This window comes from Protopterus annectens, chromosome 15.part0 (assembly GCF_019279795.1).
Source record: "Protopterus annectens isolate FY-2018-M chromosome 15.part0, PAN1.0, whole genome shotgun sequence".
Lineage (NCBI taxonomy): Eukaryota > Metazoa > Chordata > Ceratodontiformes > Protopteridae > Protopterus > Protopterus annectens.
In genome coordinates, this window is record NC_056749.1 from 122599208 (window position 1) to 122626807 (window position 27600).

At 38.2% G+C, this 27600-nt stretch overlaps 1 protein-coding gene across 5 annotated transcripts in view; it reads left to right on the plus strand.

The window, feature by feature from the left end:
- Positions 1 to 27600, plus strand: part of PHKA1 (phosphorylase kinase regulatory subunit alpha 1) — a 3177076-nt gene that overhangs the window by 2757697 nt on the left and 391779 nt on the right. The window lies entirely within an intron of this gene.

The window sequence follows — 27600 nt, forward strand, 5'->3', positions numbered from 1 at the left end:
TGGAAGACCAGTTCTGGACCTTTCCTTTTTAACCATTTTGTGATGGTGCCAAGTTCAAAATACTGTCACTTCACAACTTATTACCCTTTTCCTTTTTTGAGTTATTTAGTGACCTTAGATTTAAAAGATGCTTATCATTGCATTCATACTCATCCAGATTTCAGGCTTTTCTTAAGGTTGTGTGTCTGGATTACATCATCAGTTCTCTGCCTTACCCTTTGGACTATACATTGCTCCAAGAGTGTTCACAAAGTGTCTAGCGTCTTTGATAACCCACGGCAGAATGCAGGGTGTCTACATTTTTCCTTATTTGCAACTTGATTATCTTTGCAAAGTCTCTTTTAAACTGCCAGGAATCTCTCTCTTGGGTAAAGGATCTCCTGCACAGGCTGGGATTTCAAGAGAACGTTCAAAAGTTTTATTAACTCTTTATAAAATTGTTTTCCTGGGGTGTCTGCTGGCCACCTCAGTACAAGAGATTGTCTTCCACAGGAAAACAAAAAATAGACATACATTTAGATCTTTATCTGTGGGTTTCCAGTCATGTAGCAAGGGAATTCCTCAGGATTCCGGGTTTCATGGCATCCATGATTCTCAGGATATCTAATGCAAGATTCCACATGAGAAAGATAAAATGGTATCTGAAATCTCTGCGATCCTAGCATCAGCACCCATTGATTTTTCAAATTCTAGTTCTAGGATTTGTAAAAAGAGAAATTTTGTGGTGGAGACACCAAATTTCTCAGAATCCAGGTTGCCCTTTCTCCCTTCCTGCTGCAACACAGTCAGTCACAACCACTTCAGAGTTTGCTTTGGGAGCCGTATCATTAGGCATAAAAGTGCAGGGTCTTTATGATGGAAAAAGGCAGAACAAAACACATCAACATACGAGATATTAGCTCTTATGCTTTAAACTCTGAATCATATTTGGTCCACGGGACCTCTTCAAGTGTTTACAGATGACACCACTGTGATGTGGTACTTAAATAAGGAAAGGAGAGGCATATCTTATTCTCTGTACAGACTAGCAATGTTGGCATGGTATATACTTTTACAACACAATCTTATTGTATAGACATCTTACATGTCATCAGAGCAAAATTGTGAGGCAGACAAGTTGAGCAGGAGCACGACAGACCTTCATAAGTGAACATTGAATTTGAGTTTTTCCAGGAATAACTGTGGAGAATTCCTCAAATATATCTTTTTTGCCTACACTCACAACAGTCAGTTGACTAAGTCCATCTCCAGGACTCCATGCAAGAAGGCCTGGAAGACTGATGCTTTTTCTTTTCTTTGGACAGGAATGATGTCTATCATTCTCACTGCCACAGTAGCCTTTTCACTATATGTGTTGTATCCTGCTTAGGATACAGCAACTGGCCAGCTTCACAAAGCTCTGGCTCCCTCCCACAACAACATTCTGACTGCTGATTGGCTGGCCCATTGAAGGGAAACTCCAGTACTTTATTGCTACCTCAAGAAGAAACGGCTCTGAAGATTCACATTAGCAGCAGTTGGTTTCAGGCTTCATTTCTGGGAGAGAGTCCTCCGCAGGAGAGCCATTCCATACAAAATTTGTTGCCGTATTAGGAAAATATTTAGATATTTTATGTCTGGTACAGTTGTTAACATTGTTGCCTCACAGCAAAAGGTTCTCCGGTTTTGATTCTCTGCTGGGGTGCCTTCTGTGTGGAGTCTGCATGTCCTCCCTGCGTTCTCATGGGTTTCCTCTGGGTAATTGGGTTTCCTCCATTTCAAAGACATGCGTCTGAAGCGTTTCTCCCTGGGCTTCCGCTGAAAAATAGGCTCTGCCCTACTCGGACTTTCCCAGTCAACAAACGTTAAATAAAATAAAAAAAAATATTATTTTTGACTAAAAGTGGTGTTTACCCTTTTAAGAAATTATATTTTTTCCACAATATCAGAAGTTTTCCTGTTGGGGATTGCTCTTTTTAGCTTAGGGCTTATTTTTGGATTTTGAGGGAGATTATGTGAAAAATGTGTACTGCTTTTGAAAATTTGTAATTACTTGTGTATGTTTAAGTATTGTGAGTTGTTTTACATGTGCAGAATAACCTGCTGAAGGCTTCTATGCAAGTTTTGTAAAGTTCAAGACAAATTAGGTGATACATTTTCTGTCTGTGTCATTGGGATAGAGTGTTTTATTTTACAGGATTTTTTTGTGTTCTGCTTTTGTATTTACAGGAAAAAGGAATGTGTGAGCTTGTGTGGTGCTTGTGTACACTTGTCTGACAACTTATCTTCCAAATGATTCCAGCAAGTATTATCAGCATTCAGACTTCCTCAGCTGCAGCATGGATACTTATTCTGGTCCTGCTGATTCTTCTCCCACTGTACCTAAAAAAAGAAACAACACAGTAAAGAGCACTTCCTGCAACTGCAGGCTGAGACAGTGGCTTAGGTTTTAGTAAGCGAGCATGTAGTGGCCAAGCATGGTTTCTGAGATCACTCACTGGTGTAATCCTTTTAGCTACCGTGGACTGGGGGTCAGCCACAACTTCTTCGGCTGTTCCTTTGTCCAATTCAGGTATAGGAAAACCCTCATGTTTCTGTCTGGGATACACTCCAGGAGATGCTTCTTGGGGTAGCCAGAACTTTTGAAAGAGGTGAAGTGTCATCTTCTAGTTGGTGTTATTCCAATGTGTTACCTGCAACAAAAAGAAAAGATTAGTCATTGTTCACCTGAAGACATTGTGTCGGTTCGTAAAGATTTTTTTTTTTTTGTTAATCCTGTTCAGAAATCCTTACCAAAGGAAGGGCAATAATAGTAAAGAAATTCTTGAGTAAAGTTTGTTAGTAGTTTCTGACATAGATGGATATAGGGCTTCTTTTCTTGCAGATTCCTAAGCCAAAATCTTTGATTCTGAAGAGACTTGGTCCCCCCCCCCCTTTGATGAATTATTTTTTGGACTATTTCCAGGATTAATGAGGTATTTTTCTGGGAACAAGTGGATGCTCCCCCTGAACTGAAGCAATTTTGTGTGTTACAAGTCGATGTATTTCATTTTACTCACATTCCTCCTATTTTGTCATCCTTGGATGCTGCCTTTATTAATCCTGATTCTCAACCTTCAATCCCCAAAAGGCAGTTAAACCATACAAAGTGCCTCAAACTAACACATTTTTCTTTTTCTCATATTAGATCAGACCCAGTTGTTGTTTCTACCTCATCTCTAGCTGAAAACAAACTGTTAATCGATACAAACCCTTCATCTATAGGTAAAGAAGGCACGGTATTGGATATGTTTGGTAAGCAAAAATTCTCTTCTTCCACTTCAGCTTATTGAATTCTTAACTACCAGGCACATATGTGGAAGTTTATTTTGTGGTGTACAGACAGTTAGAAGGAACACTGACACACTTCCTTCAGAAGGTAGCACCATACCTCTCAATTGTTACTGATTTTAACTGAAATTTTAGCTCTGTCCCTTTTAATCCCTCCTAACACGAGTGCCTTTTGGAAGAAAGGTGCTGAGTTATACTTAATAAGTAATGACAAAGATTAAGAGCTAGACTTCTATTCCTTTAGGAAATGTATATTCATTTACATTCTCTTATTCTGTTAATGTCTCAAGTTAATAGAAATAATATTTTAAAAGTGTCCCTGATTGTCCCTGATTCTGTTGAAATTTGTCCCTGATTGGTTGAGAGCTATGGGTAGTGCCTTTTTGAATTCTATTGGCCCAATGCCTTTATTTTTTTGATTCAATGTGTGGGTTGTCTGATTCGACTTTGGCGCTTTATACCAGAGCTTTGGATCCAAGAGCTCTGACTCCTCCCCTACCCACAATTCCCCCTTCCTGCCTGAATTACCACAGATCTTGTTTGCTGCCTGTGTAAACCAGATCTATAGACAGAGAGTTCAATCATTATTTAAGTGAATGCATTTTTTATTTCTCTTTTTATATGTAGATTAGTGTGTGTTCTTTATATCCTTTTTTGATGTTTGTGTGTGTGTTTTATGTACATAATGTTAGGATATTATTTTTAGTCAATTTTCTTCTTAGATAAGTAAAGTTTTTATATAGTTAAATTATTTCTCTGTGATGTCAGCAGGTTGTAAAAAGTGCTGTTCTTGTGGGCATAAAATGACTTCCCAAGACTACACACACTCGCAGTGTGTTTACTGCTTGATGCCTTCTCATTTGCAGGCTTTATGCTCCACCTGTGCTGCTTTCAGCACCAGAGCCCTTAAAGGGCATAGAGAGAAGCCGTTTTTGAAAGTCCTTCTCTCTCAGCAGACAAGCTCCAAAATGTCTGTGATCCTGAAGGCATCCACCTCTTCCCTTTCCTCTGCAAAGAGGAGGAATAAGGAAAAAGAGGGATCCAGAGAGAGAGAAAGGGAAAAAGTCAAAAAAATCTAAAGACGAGACCTGAGGATCTCCTGGAGAAAACTGAAAAAAGGTCTCCCAACCTTACAACTTTTGTGGCTCCGGCACCAGAGGTATCGAGACAATTGGATCTGAATGTTGGTCAGATCCAGACTCCTGCTCCGAAGTCATCCTTTACTCTGGCACCAATAAGTCCAAGGCTTTATTCTCCTATATTACAAAAGATACCTTCAAAGCCTGTGTCATTAGCCTCATCCTGTATATCTGACCAATCTACTAGGAGTCTCTCAGAATTCCGCATCAACCAAATGAAGTTTTTGAGGATACAAATTCAGCTGGGAGTCCTCCCAGCTCCATCCCCATGGAAAGGTCCTTCATCAGCCTCTTCCATTCGGTCTTCTCAGCCTACTTGACTTCCTACACCATCTCCATTCCCAGAGCTGGTGTACATCGGATCCAACCTTCCTGCAGTGCCAGCTTCAGAGTCAATAGGCTTCCCTCACTCACTTGACTCTGATGCACTCTGGTGGAGTAGAGTCCTGGAGCCAGAGTATTGGTGTGGGAGCTCCAGTTGTAGAGTTGACCCTGAGATTTTCAGAGCCATCCCCGCTTGAGGCTTTGGCATTAGGCAGCTCTGTTCTGTGGTCCTCCTCAGGGACTTCAGCTACTGGAATTGAGAGAGCTTCTAACTCAACTAACATAAGTGGTGGATCTTTGAATCCATCAGCTGAGTCGGCTTTTGAGGCTGTGGAGAGGGCCTTGTCTGGACCATGATGACTGGTACACTCCCAGAGTTCAGATCCATCTATATGCCCTCTGAAGACTGTACCTTCCTCCTCACATTCTGATAGACAGGGAAAGACTGATCCCTTAGGCTTCGAGACTATTCGGCACCCAAGTCCCACTTCCGATTCAGGTGTGTCCCTCTCAGGAGTTCCAAGGCACAGTCCCCAGAAGAGGACTTGTTAAAAGCAAGCATATTGACTTCTCTCCTGAATCTCTCACTAAAGGCACACAGGCTTAGGTGAGGGGAAGAGGTTCTACAAGACACCCCCCCCCCCGGAAGATGTGTCCTTTAGAGAAATCCTTGAATTAATGAAACCGAGGGGTGGGATGGTCTTCCAAAACTCCTCCTGATGCATCTGTGTTTTTCAGAGGCTTAGGGTCCAGTCCTTTAGTGTTTTGGGTGGTCTCCCCTCCTGTCACCTTAGTCAACCTTATCACTCAGAAAGCCTTAAAAGAGCCTGATTTGACTGAGCCCATGCCAAAGAAGACAGACAGAATTTTAGTTACCTCCTAAAGAAAGGAAATTCTGTGCCAGATGTCCCCCTGTAGATGCCATGGTGGTAGCAGCAGCCACTAAAAAGGAATGGTCTGAAGAGCGTTCCTGTGTCCATCCACCTAACAGGGAGTGTAGGGCATTGGATCGATTGGGAAACAGATGTATGCTTCAACCACTTTGTGTCTTCATGCACTGAACTACATGGCTCACTTGACATGCTTCCAGAGGGATTTGATATAGAAACTTCAAATTCTTTGGTGGGTAACTTACTGGCAAATACCCAAAAAAGTGTGGATTCCCAGTTGTCTACTCTGCAGTCATCTTTGAATGTAGCCAAGAGACTGTTTTCCAGCACAGCTGATAGTGCAGCCTGAGCAGCCAGTACAGGCATTGCGATACGTCATCTGGCTAGAGCAGCTCTTTGACTATATTGCTTTAAAATATCCTTCATAGATGCCCCATATGATGGCTCCACATTGTTTGGACTGAAAGTCCAGGACATGTTTTTCAACCCATCAGAGATCATGCTCCAGGAATCAGAGGGGGGAGAAAAATGTGGTTCAAGAAATCTCCAGGATTTCATTAGGACACTTTTGGCGGTGGCCCTCCCATTGGCAGAGGAAAGGAGGCATTTCTGTGGGACATCACCTGATCAACATCTCTGAACACTTCCCCAACTGCTACACTGTGGAGGCAGTTGAGGGATGCCTCTCATTAGAACCTCAAGCCTGGCAAAATAAAACTTCCAATGCATGGATACCCCAAGATTAAAACAAAATATTCCTGACATTTCACCCATTCAGTTGTAATCCACAGCAACAGAAGTTCAAAAGTTGCTGGCCAAGAGAGTCAGCCATCTGGTCCCTCAAAAACCATTTAAAATCTGTAGTATTCAAGGTTCTTCTTAGTACCAAAAAAAGACAGGGGACTTGAGACTAAGTTTGGACCTCAGTAATTTGAATCAGTTCATAAAACAGAATTCTGGATGGTCACAATGCAGTCTGTTCTACCTCTGCTCTGAAAAGACAATTGGATATCTTCTGTAGATATGGAGGATGCCTGCTGTCACATAAAGATCCAGTGGCTGTCCAGGTGATTCCTCAGTTTACAGCCTGGAACCAGTTGCTATCAATTCAGAATGCTGCCGTTCAGTCTCACTACAGCCCCCCAGTTGTTCACTAAGGTTATGTGGCAGCTGTGATAGCCTATCTCAGGCTTCAAGGGATCCAAGTATTCCCTTGTCTGAACATCTGACTTCTAGCTGCTACCTCCAAGGATCTACTTCTAGCACATCAGTTATTCTTGTTACAGCTATCGACCGACTAGGGCATCTCTATATAAATACTGACAAAAGCAAACTCTCTCCTCCCAATTACATAGTATTCATAGGTTGGCATATAGACACCGTGCATTTCATAGAAAACCTACCCTCAACATGGGTCAAATCAGACAGATCAGTTGCAATTCAGGTAATAAGTTATCCCAGTCCCCAGGATCAACTGATATTATGCCTCCTAGGTCTAATGGCTTCCTCTATTGTTATGGTTCCTTTGGCCAGATATTACATGAGAGTTCTACAATGGACATTAGCTGTACAGTGGTCTCAGAAAATTCATTCCTTTCACTACAGAATAGGAGTCACCCAGGTCTGCAGGAACCACATTCAGTGGTGGATTTCATCTGACTCAGTTACTCATGGCACACTCTTCCGGCCTCCAGTACCCAAAGCCACAGTGACCACTGGCACATCACTTCTGGGGTTGGGGGCAGTTCAAAAAGAGTACAGTCCAAGGAACATGGTCCTCAATAGAGGCCAACCTTCACATAAGTGTCTTAGAGTTAACGGCAGTCCTTCTTATGTTGTAAGCATTTCAGGACCATCTGGGGGATAAACGTGGTTCAGTAGGAATACATTTGGTACTGGATACAAATACCTCCATTCAGGGTAATTCCTCTCCATGCTCCAAACCAAACAGCTTTGTCCTCGGGTTCTTCACTTGCTTCACCCTTGGAGTCGTACAGACAGTACCTTCAGGTCAAAGGGACAAAGACATCTTCTCCAGATTTTTTCATTTCAGAAGGAAAGAGCTTTCATGGAGACCAGTTGTATATCTTTCCTTTCTCAATCTGTATGTGAAGGTACCAAAATTTAAAATACTGACCCTTTAGAGTCTTTTAACTCTCATTTCTTCTTTGAATTTTATAGTAACATTAGATCTAAAGGACGCTTGCAATCACACCGTCATAGCTGCAGTCTTCAAGAAATTTCTCAGATTGTCTGTGTCTGGGCCACACATTATCAGTTTTCTGCATTATCCTTTTGATTATCTACTGTTTCAAGGGTGTTTATGAAGTATCTAGCTTCAGTGATGGTTCATCGCGGACTGTATGGCATTCATATATCTTGTATTTAGATGACTTATCCTTGCCTGGTCTTTTCTTGGATGTCAGTAGTCCTTAACATTATGGGTTTTGTCCCTCCTTAACCAATCTGGGATTCCAGGTAAGTGTTAAAAAACCCTTGATTCCATCACACAGGATTGTGTTTCAGGGCTGCCTTGTAGACACCTATAAGCAAAAGGATTTTCTTACACAGGAGAAGGTGGATTTTTATCTGGAAACTTTCCTCAGCTTCTCCAGTCAGTCTCTGACTTTTTCAAGATAATATCTTGGGATTCTAGGATTCATGGCTTCTTTGATTCTTATAGGGAAAAAGATTAAAAAAAAAACATGGAGCCAACATCATCTTTTTCCTCTGGAATTTCAGATTCCAGTTTTGGGCTTTGTTAAAAAGGACTGCACTGGTGCCAACAACAAATGGCCACAAATCCAGGTCTAACCATTCTCCTCAGATCCCAAGTCAGTTTGTAACTACATACTCCTCAGATTTTGTATGGAGAGCAGTTTGTATGGGGTAAAGGTGCAAGGTCTGTGGAACTTCTCAGACAGATCAAAGCACATAAATGTCAGAGATGTCTTAAGATTTCTTCATCTCTGGCCTCAAGGATCTCTTCAGGTTATTATAGACAGCGCTGTAGTGATGTGGTACATAAATATTGGGTGCACCAGGTCATAACTTATGTACAGGATGGCTGTAATGGCTAAAGACATAGCTCTGCAGCGCTTCTTAACCTTCAAAGCATCATGCATTCCATCAGAGAAAAATAGTGACAAACAAGCTAAACAGGACCAGGACAGACCCTCGCAAATGAAAATTGAACAAAGGAGTCTTACAGGAATTAATCAGTTTGTAGAAAGAACCTCAAATAGATCTGTTTGCTCCATTTTCAAAACAGGCAACTGAAAAATTCTTTTTCAGGACTCCTTGCAAGCGAGCCTGGAAAGAAAACATGCACATTTTCATTGCAGTCCTTGGAAATGTTTCTTTATGCATTTCCACCCTTTTCACTGATATCCAGGATAATTCTGAAGATTCAGATAGGCTGTCCAGAAAGTCATCGTGGTGAGTCCCTTTTGACCCAGACAACATTGGTTCTCACTTCCTATGGAATTGACCAAAGGCAGTTAAAACAAGCCTCCTCACAAACTGGGCCTATTTTGAAGACGTGGGAAGTTTGATATATACTACAGTCAAACAACTTCAACTGCCTGCCTGAATGATTCAGTTCTTGTTCTTTTAAGGTATCTTTTTCCAGGGAAAGTGCAGTAAGAGCTAAACAAGGCAAGAAAACGTATTGTTAGGAAGTTTTATATTGGCAAATGGAAAAGATTTTGTAGTTGGCACATATGAGGGCCTCTCAGTTATGTGCCACTGGTGCCCAAATATTTATGAGAGTTACTATTCTGTGGTCTATCTTACTCTTCTATCAAGGTACATCTTTTGGCCATTTTAGCATGTCTGCCTGTGGATCTTCAACTTTTTTATATTTTTTTGGTAAAACAGTTCTTTAAGGGGAGGTTGCAGGTGTAAAACTCCTTTAACAGGTTGCTCCTTCCTGTCATCATAACTTTTAGCTGGAAAATTTAAGTATGTCACTATTTGTACCTGCTGATTTTTTTAAACACCTGTATTGAATGATAACTTATGATATAGGCACATTTATATTTATATAAAAATAATCAAACCATATTAACATTTTCACCTTAAATGCTATATATATATATATATATATATATATATATTATTCATATATCATATAGTCAAAAATCATTGCATAAAATGTTCAATTCCTGCTTTCTGTTAAACTTTATTCCTTCATTCCTCCCCAGAAACATTTTTCTGCATGTGTTGTTCCTACAGTTTCCATTTTTTCTATATATTTTACTCCTACCCTTTTCTAAAGATCCTAGTTCATGTTCTTTTATCTCTGTTACAGTATTCACTACTTCAGGTATAGTTGTGTTAGATTTTGATTTCCATTTTCTAGCAACTGCTTTTTTTGTCAACCACAAGAATTGTAATTAACAAGGCTGTACTATGTCTAGACAGTTCAGATCCTCTTTCGCAGCTTCAAAAAATAATTTCCTTAGTTACTCATTTGCTTGCCTAGTATTCCTAACAGAGGTTATTTTGAAAGTCTGCTAACTCATTACACTGTGAGAATATGTGCTCCTAGGTACCTCTTTCTACCCATCATACCTCCAACATTTACCATCTACCTGAGGAATTTTTTTATGCAGTCTGCTTGGGGTATACAAGTGTCTATGTCAACACTTACATGCAAAAATCGTAAATCTTCTAGATCATTTGAGAGCCATACCTGCATCCTCCCATTTATTATTTGTGAATTGCATATCTAATCTCTCTTCCCAATCTTTTCTGACTTCTGATTGATTCCTGTAGATATTGTGCAGTATTTTATATGCCCTATTACTTATCCCATTTTTAACAATAGCTTCTGTTCTAGAGTCAGTTAACTCAACCAGTGCAGGTCTTTTATTTAGAATCCTCTCCTTTTCTTTCTGTTTGGATATTCTCTCATATAAATTCCTGATAGTGAAGGCAATCACCAGCCTGCAATCCAAATGTCTTCTTGGCACCTTCACATTCTGTTACCTTTCTCTCATAAATAATTTCTTCCCAATAACTTGTTTGCTTTGCCAGCTTCCTCCACTAAATTACAGCCCCCCTCTTGCCTATTTTCTGTACCCGTAATTACAGTCATACCTGTCGGCAGAATCTCCTGTCACCATTCCTGTGTTGGATTAGTTTTTAGTATACTTTAATGCTACTTTATGAATATAATGTTGTGTAGGACTGCTGTCCTTAAGGATCTGAGTCCAAAATCCCATTCTTTCCTTATTTCTTGAATTGCACCCCTGCCTCATCATCATCCCTTTCCACTTTGGAATTGTAGCTTTCTGCTTGTATTATGTGCATGAGCCTTAACTATGTAGCTCTAAAATATCCCTTCAAACCAGGTAATCTTAAACATCCTTGTATTACTAGAAGGATAAACATAGGTCACTTTACTCTTGCTCTCTTCCCCTACCAAATAAAATCCTTCAGCTCTTTATTAATTACTATCCACAAGATCTCCTCTGGTTGGTAAAAAATACGCCTAACCCATATATAAAATTAAAGGGACTAAAAACATTTTCACTGCTTGTATGTTCATAGGTTGGTACTAGGCTATCGGCCCTAGGGCCTGTACAAGCCTAGCCATAACAATTCCTTGGATATTTCTTCCCACAATATTTAGTTCCCTGGACCCCTGCGACTGACGTGATCCCCTGGGTGAATTTCCTGTCTCCCATCCAATCGTCAAGGTTCCTTTTGAAGAGGGCCAAGGAAGGCGCTCTGCTTGACATGTATGTGCAGTCTATTCCAGAGTATGGGGAGTCTCTGGGTCAGGAATCTATCCCTCCAGCATGTTTTGTTCGTTGTGATGACAAGGTTTAGATCCCTGGAGCGTGTGGCTCTGAGGGATTGGAATTTCTTTAAGTGGAGCATGTCCAACAGCTCAGGGTTTGACATGGCCTTGTATGTTAAGCAAAGATCGTCTGAGTAGACGATATGCCACAGAGTATAGCTGGAGTTTTTTTAGACAGTCAGCATAGGGCATCTGCTTTAGGCCTGTGATTCTTTTAATGAGGTGTTTCTGCGGCCTTTCCAGCTGTTGCAGATGTCTTGTGAGGTACATACTAAATGGGGTGTTGTATTCTGTAATGGGTCTAATGAGGGATGAGTATAGTGGGACAGTAACTTCCTTTTTCTGGATGAAAGCCCTTCGTGATGAGTTGCTGTCCATATCCATAGACAAGAGCTTCCAGTTTCTGCTTTTGCGTTATCTTTTGTTTAGTCTCTTCCTACATATTTTTATCTCCCTTAACAGAATCCTTTTTAATCCATACTTCTAAATACTTTATCATGCTGTCATAAATCTGGGTATTGCTGAACCAATTCATGAGTGGGTTCAAAGTTTATAGCTATAGCCTTTATTTTATTTTCATTAATTTTATATCCCAAAATAAAATGGAACTGTCTCATAATGTTCCCCAACACTGAGCTCTCCCTCTGTGGGTTTCATCAGTTGCAAAATATTAATTGCAAATAAACTCAGTTTTTCTTGAACACCATACCAATTATATTCCTGAATTCCTGAGTCCCTTATTTTCTTTGCCTGTGGTTATAAATACAGTGTAAATAAAGTGGAACAAGGACACCCCTGCCTGGTTTTTCTGTTCAGATACAGCTTATCAAAGAGGAACCCTTCCACTTGGATTTTTGCTTCGGATTTCTCGTATATCCTTTCAATTAACCTGAGTATTTTATCAGGAAATGCAAATGCTTCCATTGCCCTATTCATATATCCCAGCTTACACTGTAGAATACTTTCTCTGCATCAAGATGCACCAACAGTAGCGATATTTTCTTACATTCCACTCCCTCTGGATCATCATTGTTCTGTTAATGTTGCCATATGTTTTTCTCTCCACAAGAACACACTGGTCCATATCGATCAATATTGGTATCACATTTGGCATTCTTTTTGCCATTATAGACATAAACACCTTATAGTCCTGGTTTAAAATTGAAATTGAACTATATGAAGCTGTATCAGATTGGTCTTTACCCTCTTCGGGTATTACAGCCACTGCAGCTTTTTCCCAGGGTGTTGTTGCCTCTTCTGTTTTTAAAATTCTGTTAAAGAAAGCCTTCCAGATCTCTATCAGTTTCTCCTCTCCTTGGTGTCAAACTTCAACCAGAATACCATCTATTCCTGGAGACTTTCCTGCAGATGGATTATACAGCACCATTTATCTATTTTACTTTATCCCAGATATTTCAATGGATAACCATGCTGACAACCTTTCTTTATCAAATTCACATGTTTTCAATACTTTCCAAGTATGTCTCCTGTAACACAGCTATTTGCACATTACAGTAGTTCACTATTCTTTCTTGTTTGTATTTATCTGTGAGACCATTCTCATTTGGACATTACAGAAAGCATCATTGTATTAAAAGTTGTTATTCACACCTTTTATGTATAACACCTTTTTTGTTAAATATCTAGTTCCAGCTTTTGTGTTACATGCATACACTGTTTGGCAGCTTGACGTTTTATGTAGTTATTTCTTGTCATGTCAGTTTGAACCTATGTCACATCTTACAAAATGTTTTGTTTTATTGAAAGCCCTCAGACAAAAAAACAAACCCCCAATAACCCCTTAAAATGTATTAATTTAATACTGACACACACAGATGTGTACATCTTCAAATATTGAAGTTTTACCCTCCTAATAGAAACAAATATCCCAAACTGACAGCCACATGGACAGACTTAAGTTAATCTAAAAGAAATGTTATCCATGCTAAGATGCATGGTGCAACCTGTGATTTCTGCTAAGTGGTAACTGGTTTGTCTTATTCTTATAGCTCGCCCAGCTGGGAAAACCCCTGAATGCTTTCAGAGAACATTATGTCCTAGCCAGTATCTCTTTCCTTTTTTTTACCCCCAGCCAGTCGCTCTCCACCAGACTGTAACCAATTTCTCTTTATCAGATTGTCTCCATGGAAACATGAGAACCAGCCAGTCAGTTTCTTATTATCAGATTGTCTCTATGGAAATGTAAAAACCAGACGGTCAATTTCTCTTTAATGGACTGTTTCCATGGAGACATGATTGCCAAATACAGAGTTGCTACTAAGCATATATTCATTTGCTAGAAAAAAGCCTCATCATCTTCTTCTGGCTTTTCCCGGTTAGGGGTCACCATAGCGGATCACCTGTTCCCTCATGATTGGCAGTGGAGTTTTACGATGTCGAGTTGCCAGCCCGGCACCCTACCTTCTAAGGAAGACACACACACACACACACACACACACTCGCTTACAATCACACTTAGGGCCAATTTATAGTATCCAATCCACCTACGGCATGTCTTTAGAATGTGGGAGGAAACCGGAACACCCGGAGGAAACACACATGACCACAGGGAGGACATGCAGACTCTGCACAGAAGGCACTCCAGACAAGGATCAAACTGGAGAACCTCTTGCTGTGAGGCGGCAAAGCTAACAGCTGCACCACCACAGCTGCCCACAGAAAAAAGCCTCATAATATTCAGTATTCATTTTCATTTACTTTCTCTTAAAAGTTGTTACTAAATCAATCTAAGGTCCTTAATCCAGTCATTTCCTCATGCAAGAATGTGAAAAGGCAGATTGTTTTCTTTTGTCATGCTCTTTTGACCAGGCTTTTTTTTTTGCATTACAGTACCTACATTTCTAAAAACTGAACAAAATTAAAGAGGGAAAGCAGAAAGAAATGGGGAAAAGCACAACCACACCTATTTGCAGTGTCATTACACTTAAAAATAACTAAGAAAACTTTGTTTTATACCATGGAAAGAAAACCATATACCACAAAAATAGTATTATTAACAAAAAAAAATGTTCTCTTTATTTACAGTTAATTTTCTCCCATTTCTTTCTCTCCCCAACGCATTTTTCGGAACATTAATGATGTGAAGTAGGGCATATACTTTAGTGTCACCCACATGTCCAACAATTCTGAAAAAGTCCAATATTTCTGTATTTTCTTGTTCTGTCACATTTAATTGCATTGTAATCCCACATTGTTACTGGTTTTATTACTGTTCATCTTCGTCTCCCATATCGTGTGTCTGCATCATTTCCAACATACTCTCGATTCTTCTAGTCCATTCTCGTGCTGCCTTCATTCTGTCCAACATTTTCCATTGAAACAGTGAAATTGGTTTCACAAGTATAGTCTCACTGTGGTCTTTATTACCAAAAGAACAAGAAGCAGAATCTCCTTCTGTTTCACAGCTCACTATTTGTGGAATAAACTTTTGTATTTCCTCCTTGGCACGTACTTCATCAAAAAATTATTTTGTCCCTCCAGGGAAGAATACATTGAAGACAGCTGGGTACAGCAGTTTGAATCTCACACGTGAGTCTTACCATTCCCTGAATAGTGGAATGAATTTAATTCTCTTCTGCCTGGTGTACAATGAGTAATCATTCTCCACAAACACTCTACTGTCTCACACTTTTATCATTTTGTCCTGCCACAGTTTTTTCAGCATCAACTCCTCCTGCTGGTAGGATTGCATCTTTACTGTTAAAGGTCTAGGCTTCTCTCTCATAGGCAGGTTTGGAGCATACAACACAATGTGCCCTTTCAGCTAACAACTTTTGCTGTGGATTACCATTCCAGTTGCTTATTTGTGCTTTCATAACATTAATAGTCTGTTTCTTCCAGCTTCTCTGGTATAGCTGAAAATCTCAGGTTTTCCCTATGTGCTCTGTTCTCAAATTCTGTTATTTTCTGAAACATGTCTTCCTGAGCAGTCTCATATTCAGCCAGCCTTTTCTTCATTTCAGCCGTTGATTTTTGAAGCTTTGTCACCTCGTCTGAATATCTGTTTAAAGCTTCTTCCATTTTCCAGTCTTTTTGTTTTGTGTTGATATACTCCATCCGCATTTTGTTTGTTTTAACCAGATCTGTGTGCAGTTGTCTTATATTTTCCTGTAGGTTATTGGAAGTCATGTCTGTAGATTGCATTGCTTTCTGTTGAATGGCTGCAAAACGTTTCGCAGTCCGTGTTTGTTTCTCACTTTTTGTAGCCGATTTTTTTCTAGGTGCTCTGTATTTCTTTTTTCCTGGCATGATGCATCCGGGCAGTACACTTCTTAGCCAGTTACTGAAATTTACCCATAAAAACAAAAGTCTACTGGCCTTCACTGTTGAGTTTCTTTTTTCATGCTGGTAGAGCTAGAGTTAAGCTGCTATTAAATGTGCAGCCATCTTGGAAGTTCCCACCATTTTTTTATCTTATCTCCTCCTATCTTAACTACCTTTAACCTTGGCATATGTAAGTGTTCCATAAAATGATCTTTCTTGATTTTCCTCATTTCTCTGCTTTATACTAATTTTCATAAAATTTCCATAATATCTCTAATATCTGTACAGGATCATTGGTTATTTTTCTTGTTACAGGCTTCCTAAGTTTGGCAACAACCCTTTTTGTTTTCTTTTGCCTAAGTCGTCGTGGCCAAAGGTTTTTGTGCTTTGGAGTTATCAAAAAAGCAGTTGCTTAATAGCAATCTTTTTAAACTCATGCATATTATTCAGTCACTCCCTTATTTTCCCTTTAGCACTCTGCTATTGTGCTAATGTAGAAGACAGTCTCAAATTGTGCAATAACTTGACTGTCTGCCTCAATCCAGTATTAGTGCAATACTCAGTAAGTCGAGACAATTCACTGGTCATCAGGGGTAGTAGTAAGTCCAGAGAGATGTCTTATTATAATGCAATATCTAATGCTGTTCTATAACTCAGTTACAATGCAGTACTCATGAATGTCTCATTTTGGGCAGTATTCAATAATGTTGTTTGTCTTTCGAAACTCCGGTCCGCTAATGATTGGCAGTAGATTTTTATGAAACGCCGAGGTGCCAGCTCGATGCCCAACCTTCAATGAAGGCATGCCCATTTACGCACGCATGTCTTTCGAACACTACCCAACCGCGGGGAGGACATGCAGACTCCACACAGAAGGCACTCCCAAGCCCAGCCGAGACTCGAACGGGAGAGCCTCTTTCTGTGAGGTAACAACGCTACCGCTGTACCCCCGCTGCAAGTCTTTAATGCAGTGTCTTACCATAGTATGGTGCAATACTCATGCAAGCAAAGAGATAGCTGTATAATAAATGTTAAAGTGAGCTTAGTTTATGTGCAATATTAGGATTATCTATCTAAAACACTATGGTATATATTCAGTGGTTATATATGTATTAATGTCTTGCATTAAGTGTATGTGATATCTGCATATTTGAGTCTGGAGATACGGAATTTTGTTCAGTTTTTGCACTTGTGATTCTGAATGACAAAGTTTACTTTGACTTTTTACTTTTTATTGCGCTGCTGCTTATTCTGTGAGATTCTTTTTATTTTGCAATACTTTAACCTTTCGAGACACTTGCGGAAGAAGGTAAGTCCACTTAAGTATTGTAGTTCATTTTCTTTAATATAGCACAAGCAAAAAATAAAAAAATGCAGAATGTATAATATTTTTTATTTTTTTTTTATTTTCTTGCTTGTGCTATATTAAAGAAAAAGAAATACAGTACTTGGAGTGGACTTGCCTTCTTCCGCAAGTGTCTTGGATTGTTGTCTGGTTTCTTACTTTTCCTGGTTTTGTGTTTATACTTCAACCTTTGTCAGTGCCTCTAAATGATTCTTTTTCCATCTTAACCAGTTCTTTCTTTCTTTTATTTCTACCCTATTTTTAAACTCCGCTTTCATTTTATCCCACTCACTAACTATAACATCAGGAGTGCTTTCTATCTTCCCTAATACCTACCAGAAAATTTCCACTACCCGTTCCTTACATTCCTGTTTATTTAACAGCTAGGTGGGGAAGTGTCAGTGTCTCCTCTTTACTTCATTATCCAGCATTTTTATCTTGTAATTATTGGTGCATGATCTGAAATAGTTACTTGATAGGTATTAATATTCTCAGTTAAATGCACATTTCTGTGAAATGTAATTTCTGTCTAATTTAGCCCAGTTAGCCTGGCTAGCTCAGTTAGTAGAGCATGAGAGTCTTAAACTCAGGGTCGTGGGTTCTAGCCCCATGTTGAATGAATCTGTTTTCTGTTAGGAAATTGGTATAATGGTTAAGGTGTGTTTACCTTTCAGACATGAAGTACAGTGTTTGATTTTCACCTTTGCCAAGCATGGCAAGGCTTAAAAAGGCCCCTGGTGATCATTAGCCTAGTAACTGCCTGTGTACCTATGCAGTTATTGTGCCTTGATGAATAAGATGTAAATTCTGTCCGAGTTCCTAGTACTGAATTCATATCTGTCATACCTAATGTTTTCGTAACTTTCTTCAGAACTCTACTCTCTTTTGTTATATTTCCTCTTCTATGCCCCCAGATACATTCTCATTGTTGCAAATCAAATTCTAGTTCCTACCCATAAGCAGTATTCCCTGTTGTAAGCTGATTATTTCTCCCCAAATTAGTTAAGTTCCATAATAGGAGTTTTAGGTGGAATGTAAATGGATGCCAGTATAATCCTCATCCCTTCTCAGTAGCCCTGTGCTACCACAAATCTGCCATTATTATTTTTCCTCCTCTGTCACTACCAGAACTCCTCCAGCTATTAATATAAGTACTCCTCTTTTCCTTTGTCCCTGATATTCTGCAGAATATCCGTCCTGAAATCCTTTATCAAATTCACATGCTTATTTTTTCCAAATGTGTCTCCTGTAGCATTGGTTTTTGTACCTGACATTTCTTAATGTAATTAATTAATCTTTCCTTTTTGTCTATTTCAGTGAGACCATTCACATTCCAAGATGATCTGGAAAGTGTTGCAATTTCCACCTTTTTATTTATGGCAGTTTTTTTTAAATGTCTTGTTTCCAGCTTTTGTGATACATGCACTCATTAATGTTCGGCAATTAATCCTTTATATATTTTTCTTAACATTGGGAACGTACGTTACACTTTACAAGTCTTTTTGTTTTAATAAAAAAACGTCAAACAAAACACAGTTCAGTGTACTCCCTTAGCTGTTAACATTTATTTATTTTACATTTGTTGACCAGGATAGTCCGACTGGATACATGTGCATTTTCAGCGGAGGCCCGGGGAGAAAAGCTCCAAAGGTATACATAAACAATCATTACAATGTCATATAGAACAGGAGTAATCATAACATAATACAAATATAACACATTTTACAGTCTAGTTAAATTTGTGGAAGTATACCACATTTTATAGTACAGTTAAATTTGTACAGTCTAACTATCTTCTAAACTGGCTTAACAAAGATATTTGAGTACCACTTACAGACATAGGATAGGTACACCAGTATGCATAAAGATTTAGTCAGGCGTGGAGCAGGGACATATCCATTGAGACTTGAAATACTCCTTGAGAGCTATTTTAAGTTGAGATAGGGTGGTATCCAGGGAAATGTTAGCAGGAAGGGAATTCCAAATTTTGCCAGCAGAGTTTGCGAACAGGGAGTCACCAGCTGAGTTGTTGGATTTGATTGTTTGCACTAATAGTCTATTAGCACTAATAGTCTATTAGATGACCAGAGTGATCTGTAGTTGGAGTGGGGATAGATGATGTTTTTCAGGGCAGGTGTATTATCTGGTTGGTTAAGTGCTTTGTGAGCAACAATGAGTTGATTATACTGAATCTGCCTGAGTAGCTGTAGCCATCCACGATAATTTAAATTTTTACAGTGATAGGTTCTATACAGTAGACCAGTTGCAAATCTAGCTGTGTTATTGTAGCAGCTTGAGAGTTTATTAAGATCAGATTTATTTAGGTTGGCAAGTAAAGGGGAAGCATTTTAGAGTGTAGAGAGTAGATGGGAGCGGGCAATGGAGGTCCTAGCATATGGGTAAGAAATGGCTTTATCCTATAAAGTGAGCCCAGTTTTCTGTTAATGGTTTTGATTGTTTTGTTGACGTGCACATCACATTTAAGATTGTTGTCTATAATAACTCCTAGCAGTTTTGATTGGGCATCTGGAGAGATAATGGTACCATTATTAGCCTTAATGTAGAGAGAACGCTGTGGATCTTTCAGTGGGAGTGAAAAGTAGGAGCTTTGTTTTATTAGGATTTAGAATCAGACAGCGAGCGGCAAGCCAGTTCTCTACTAGGTTGAAAGTACTCCGAGTTATTGATAGCAGCTCTATTTGCGAGGTGCCAGTGCAGATCAATGTTGAGTCATCTGCATATTGAATGCAGATGGCTTGAGGGATTACAGTGTGGAGGTCATTGATAAAAATGGGAAAAAAAAGTGGTTCCAAGATAGACCCCTGTGAGACACCTAGTGTGTTGGGTAGGAGGTTTGAAAGTTTGTTCTGCCATAAGACTGATTGTTGTCTTTTGTGCAGGCAGGATTCAAACCATCGGAGAGAGTGATTACCTAGGGCCATTGTTGCCAGGGTGTTGATGAGAAGATGGTGGTTAACCATGTCAAAAGCCTTAGACAGGTCCAAGAAAAGGGCTGAAGATAGCTTGTTGTTGTTCCTGTTATAGTTTATTGCATTAGAGAAGGTGAGGAGAGCTGTGGTGGTACTATGATATGATCTGAAGCCATGCTGGGAGTTAGCCAGTAGGTTATTTTAGCTTAGAAAGTACAGGAGTTGTTTATGGACGCATTTTTCCATTATTCTTACCAGAGATGATAAGATGGCTATGGGTCTATAATTGGATAACTCAGTAGAGTTACCACCTTTATGGAGGGGTATGACACGAGATATTTTCCAGATAGAGGGGACTGAGGCTTCCGATATGGACCGATTAATTAGAATGGAAACAGGGTACGCTATGGTATCAGCAGCTTTTTGCAAAAATTCAGCTGGGAGAAGATCTGCAGCTAGGGTATTAGGTTTTAATTTTTTGAGTAGTGAATGAATGAAAGATGTAGAGACTGGTTGGAAGCTAAAGGAGGGGCTGGGAGTGCTCTCCAGTGGGTTAGAAGAGTTAAGGGGTATTTGGCTTGCAAGGGCTTGGATGGTTTCAGTAAAGAAATTATTAAAGGTGTTAGCAACATCCTCTGGTAGTTTTTCGGTAGAAGCTGAGGGAGGTGGAATGGTGGTTTGACCTGGGTGCAGTAATTTATTTATCCCTGCCCAGAATGTTTGGGGGTTATTTTGGTTCCCTTGATGGACATGGAGGTAGTAGTTTTTTATCTAATAGAATAGCTCGTTTTGTCTCATTTTTTAGTTGTCTAAATGTGGTTTGATGTATATGGTCTTTTGTAGCATGCCATGTTTCCCATGCCTTATTTCTGACTATGATTTTTGTTTTAGTTTCTTTAGATAGCCACATAATACAAAGACATGCAACTATGTACATATTCAAATAATTAAGTTTAACCCTCCTAATAAGAACATTTGTACCAAATAGCTGCTAACACTGGCCCTATTTAACCCGAAATTGAGGTTATCCACGCTAAGATGCATGTTATTACTAGTACTTTTACTTACACTTATTGGTGTCTGTCCTTTTTTTTTTGTCTTTATCCCTGTGCCCCTCCCCATGTTGCTCCCAACTTGCATGCCTTTAAAAATCATTAACTTGAAGAAACCTGTGTTCTCTTTTACTGTTATCACCCGCTTGTCTCCATAGAAACATGAGAAAAAAAGAAAAATGCAGTCCTCTGCAGCAACCTGAAAGACAAGCTGAAAGCTAAAGGAAAATTTTCATATTAGGTTGTTTCCATATTTACTTGTTTCCACTTAAAATTTATTAGATTAAGACAATGGTCTTAATCCAGACATTCACTTATGCAAATGTAAGAGAAAACATATCAGCTCTCTATATTTGTTATGATCTGTGTACTTTTAAACCCTTCCCCCACCTCAGCAAACGAAGATTACAGCGTATTAAAAGTGCTTTTGTCTAGCTTTTCATCTCTTTTTGCACTGTAATGCTTACATTTCTCATTACCAAAAAGAGAGAGAAGAGAAAGAAGAAAAAAAGGCATTTGTTTACTTCAGTAACTTAATCACATATGAGAACAACTAAAATACTATACTAAAATACTATACTACAAGGTTTATAGAAATACTGTTAAGAACAGAAATTATTTTAATTGGTTACCTTTTTCCTTTCTCCCCTTCCCTCAAAGTCCTTCCAAACATTAATGACATGAAGTGAGGCAAATGCTTTTCGGTCCCCCACAAGTTTAACAGAGTCAACAAAAGTGCACTATTTCCACTTATTTTTATATAGCCATGTTTCAAAAATGTGATTGCTCTGCAGTCTCATATTTATTCACTAATTTTCATGTTGCTGGCTGTCTTCCTGTTCATTTCCATCTCCCAACTCCAGAGTTCAGTTCAGTTCCAAGGTATGCCTGATTCTTCTGCCCAGCATTTGTGCTTTCCTCCATCTCTTGTGCATTTTTCTTTGGAACAGTGGAAAAGGTTTCACTGGAAAATTCTCTCCATGTGGTTTATTATCAGAAATTGAAAAACAGATTACCCTTCTGTTTGAAGGCTCACTTCTTATTGGACAGACTTTTGCATTTTCCCCTTAACCTATTTCTGCATCAGAAAAGGACTTTGATCCTCCAGGAAAAAAAATATTCTGAAGACAGCTGAACACAGCAGCTTGAATCTCTCACTTGCCTCACAGCAGTCTCTGATTACTAGAATAAATGTATTTCTCTTCTGTCTGCTGTACAGAAAGTAATCATTTCCACAAACACACTACTGTCTGCAACTTTTAATACTTTGCCCTTTTGCCACAACTTTGTCAGGATCAGCTCTTTCTGCTGGTAGGTTTGCATCTTTACTACTTAATCTATTTGCCGCTTACTTATGGCCAGATTTGGAACATTCACACAGCGTGCCTTTTCATTTAATAGTTACTGCTGTGGAATACTAGTGCAGTACTTTTTATGCCATCATAAAATTAATACACTCTGTTCCTTCTAGTTTCATTGACAGAGCAGAAAATCTTAGATTTTCTCTACTTTGTCCTCTAATTCTACCATTTTTGAACCATCTCTTCTTGAGTAGTCTCAGCCAGCTTTTTCTTCATTTCCACTTCTGATTTTTGAAGTTTTATCAGCTCATCTGAATATCTGTGTAAAGCTTCTTCCATTTTTCCAGCCGTTTGTTATTTGAGTTGATATACTCCTTCAGCGTTTTCTTTATTTAATCTGCTCTGACATTTTTTTTTCTAGATTACTGGAAGACATGTCTTGGACCAAAGCTGGAGCTTGAACTGCTTTTTGCTGAACAGTTACAGGATTCTTCCCTGTCAGTGTTTTCTCTTCACATTCTCTAGTTGATTTTCTTTCAGGCTGTCTTATTTTCTTCTTTGCTAGGATCCAGGCAGTATACTCACTAGGCAGTAACTGAATTTTACTCAAACTGACAGAATTACTGGGTGGTCTTTTTTCAATTTCTGTTTTCTCTGTTTTTACACTAACTGAGCTGAAGTTTAGCTTTTTTTTTTTTAAAACAAGAAACATCATTATTAAATAATCACTTATGACGTAGGCAGTCGTACATTTATGTAAATGAAATCAAACCATATTGATACAATACCTGTTGCAAGCATTTTATATCACAAACCATATTGGCATAATTCTAGTTGCAAACAGTTATCACTTATCTACCTAATCTGTATCAATCAAACATTACATACCTCATTCAAGTCCTGCCTTCTTTTAAACCTCATTCCTCGCCTGTATGTATCGTTCCCACAATTCTCATTTTTCCTATGGAATATAGTCCTACCCTTTTCTAAAGATCCCATTTCCAGTTGTTTTATCCATGTTAATATAGTCAATATTTCTAGTACAGTTGGTTTAGAGTTTGATTTCCATTTTCTAGTAATTCCGTTTTTGGCAGCCACCAAAATTAGACTCAGCAAGTCCTTATTATGCCTAGGCAATTCCAATGCTGTATCATAGCTCTGAAAAAAAATCACTTCCCTAGTTAACACCAATTTGCTCACACAGCATTTCTGACAGAGTAGTCTGCAGGGAATCTTTAAAGTCTGCCAACGCATTGCAGTCCCAGAAAATATGTTCCCAATAACTCCTTTCATCCCCATCACACCTCCGACATTTGATGCCTGTCTGAGGAAAAATTCTGTGGAGTCTACTTGGGATACAAAAATTTCTATGTAAACATTTCCAAGCTAATATTCTAAATCTTCTAAATTTTTTTGCGTATTTGGGAGACCTACATATATCCCCCGTTGTTTCATTGTGAATTGCTTTTCCAATCTCTCTTCCCAATCCTTTCTACCCTCCTTTGATTGATTCTTATAGTTACCATGTAATATTTTTATATGCTCTACTAATTATTCCTTTTTTAATGGCAGTTTCTGTTCGAGTCTACTAAAAATGCTGCCATTGCTAGCCTTTAGTTTAGGACTCCCCTATTTTTTTCTCTTTGCGTATACTCTGATATCAATTCTTGATAAGGAAGGCATCTCTAACCTGCAGTCCAAATACATTATTGGCATCTTCCCATTCTATCACCTAGTTATTTGCTCCAATACCTTGGTTCCTTTGCCAGTTTTCTCCAATAAATTCCAGCCCCCTCTTGCCTATTGTCTGTATCCCTAATTCCAGTCATCCCTATCAGCAGAATCGTCTTTCAACATTCTTGTATTGGCTTAATTCTTAGAATCTTCACAAACAGCAGCCAAGTAGCACAAACAGTCAAAATCAGCACAAATGTATCCACAGGCTCCCAGATGAATAAACAAATGGTTTAATGCAACAACTCCAAAATAAAAACTTCAGTAAGTGCTTTCGTCTTCTAACTCTTTTACAAAGACTTCTTCAGACTGAAGTAAACAACAAAATTAATGGTTAAATATCTTAAAAACCATCACCTGACAACATCACATGACCTTACTAAAAACACATGTTCCTAGTGCTTTAACCCTTTCCTTTTCAAGTAGCTGACAAATTCTTTCTATTGTTTAATCCTAGTGGAAAGCAGGCATTTAGCCTTACTTGCCAGCAATATTCTAACCACCCTAGTTCTTCTTCAATATTAATAATATTTGCTTCAATGGATACCATATCAAGTACTATAAATTTAAAATCTACCTTACATTTGTTTGTTTTATAGTGTTTACATAATGCATTCCTCTCATCACCTGACTGAATGGCATATTTATGCTCGTATATCCTATTTAATTCTCGAGTGGTCCTTCCAACATAATAGGATTTGCATTGGCTACAGAAGCATAAGTAAACAACATTTTTAGGCTTACAACTAAGTTGTCCTGGAATTTTAACTTTTATTCCCCCTTTTTCTATTTCATTTCCTTCCGTAAAAATGTAAGTGCACATATTACAATTATAACATTTTAATCATCCCACATTTTCTGTTACTTCTTTCATTTGGCTTGTTCAGTTTTCCCTGAAAATAATTTTTAAAGTTTTTTACTTTTCTTTGTACAAACAGAGGATTATCACCTACTTTTCTAAACACGTCATTATTTATTCTTAGTAGTCCCCAGTTTTTTCTTATCACATTTTTATAGCTAATGAATCTGCGCTGTTTTGAATGGCCATAGAAGTTATTCTTTTATAAGGGATTTTTTCTTTACTATCTGGTATTTTTCTCCTCATCTCTATTCTTTCTTCTAATAATTTATTTACTTCATATTCTGGGTATCCTCGTTTTCTGACGCTATTACAAAAGGAACTAGTTTCTTCTAAAAACTCATCTTCACTGTTTGTGAGGCTACTTATTCTAGATAGTTGCCCCATTATTATATTTAGCTTAGTGTTTTTAGGATGCATACTAGAGAAGTACATATATATATATATATATATATATATATATATATTGTTCACCTCCTTTTTATAAATTCTAGATACTAATTTGTTATTCCTTTTATACAAAAACAAATCCAAAAAGGTGATTTCTTTATCACTAATATGATGAGTAAATTTTAAGTATGTGCACACATTATTTATATATACCAAGAATTCTTCTAGTTCCTCATATGTACCTCTCCATATTAATAGTACATCAGTAAATCTAAAAAAACATTTTTATGCTATTTTTATATTTGCTTGCAACACATGGATGGTTTTCCATCCATGCATAAATAAATTTGCATAACTGAGGGCCAAAGCTGCCCCCATAGCTACACCATTAACTTTACATAAATCTCATCATAGAATGAGATGTAGTTAAGTTAGTTACAAAAAAAATATCCCAATACCTCTTTGTATATTAGAGACAGTTTCAATTTGCTAGAAAAAATTGAGAAAATAACAGTAAATGAAAATGATTTGCTCGTAACACTTGATATTAAATCCTTGTACACTATGATACCGAATGATGAAGGAATGGAAATTGTAAGGATGGAATTATGCATTCTCAAATGTATTCAACAAATATGGTTGGATTATTAATGGAAATGATAGATATTTTATTAAACTATAACTACATCTCATTCTATGATGAAATTTATGTACAAGTTAATGGTGTAGCTATGGGGGCAGTTTGGCTCCCAGTTATGCAAATTTATTTATGCATGTCTCGCCTTGTTTCTTGAGCTTCCCCTCTTTCATCATTATCCCTTTGCACTTTGAGTTACAGTTTTCTGCTTATGCTATGTATAGGAGCCTTAACTGTGTTGCTGTGAAATACCCCTTCAGATCTAGTAATTCCAATCCACTTTGTTCTTTTGGAAGAATCAGCTTATCCCACTTGACTTTTACCATCTTCCCCACCAGAAAAAATCCATCATTATTTATTAATTGCTATCCACAACTTCTCCTCTAGTTGATAAAAATATAGCTGGCCTGTGTTATAGGATTAAAAATATTTTAACTGCTTTTATCTTAATATCCATATCCATATAGCAGAGCTTCCATTTTCTTAGTTTTTCTATTGTCTTTTGTTTAGTCTCTTCCCACATATTCTTAGCTGCCACACCAGAATCATTTTAATCCATACTGCTAAATACTTCATTGTATTATGTACCCATAAATATGCATATTGCTGAACCAATTTGTGTGCGGGTACATAATTTACCACTGCTGTCTTTGCTTTAGCTTCATTAATTTTGTATCCCAAAAAGATTTTAAACTGTCTCAAAATGTTTCTACAACACTGTAATGTCTCTTTCTGGTTTTGTCAGCTGTAAAATAATATCATCTGCAAACAGATCCAGCTTTTCTTGACTAACATACCAAATATATCCTTGAATTTCTGAGTCCCTTATTTTCTTTACCAGTGGTTCTAAACATAATGCAAATAAAGTGGAAAGAGGACACCCCCTACTTGGTTCCTCTGCTCAAGCAAAAATTATCAGAGAGGACCCCACCCACTTTAATTTCCGCCTCAGACCCCTCATATACCCTCCTAATCAACCTTATAATTTTTATCAGGTATAGCAAACGCATCCATTGTCTTGCTCACACAATCCCAGCTTATTCTCAGTGCTTTATCTGCATCAAGACCCACCAACAACAATGGTATTTTCTTAAATTCTGCTTCCTCTGGATCATCTGTGTTCTGTTAATGTTGTCAAATGTTTGCCTCCCCTTCCACAAAACCACATTCATCAATGTCTATCAGTGTTTTATTTATTTATTCTACATTTGTTTACCGGGAGAGTCTGACTGGGCATGAGTCCCATTTTCAGCGGCGGCCCAGTGAAAAAAGCTCCACCAAGATTAGTGCAAAATGAAAATACATTATACTAAACACAATACACAAGTTATTAGAATACAGTACAGAAGACTGGAACTGTTAGAATGTACTGATGTACCACAGCCATATTATAATTATACAGTGTAAAATATCATTATGTGAGAAATGTACAAAACAGTTGGGTGGCATTACAGTCATTTGGGAACATTCTTACAACACTTAAAATAGTACACTATGAGATGTTTAAGAATAGCATCTAGAGGTGCCCTGATTAAAGGCTTGCACAGAAGATTAACATGGGAAACGATCCAGGGTCAGAACAACTCCATATACAGGA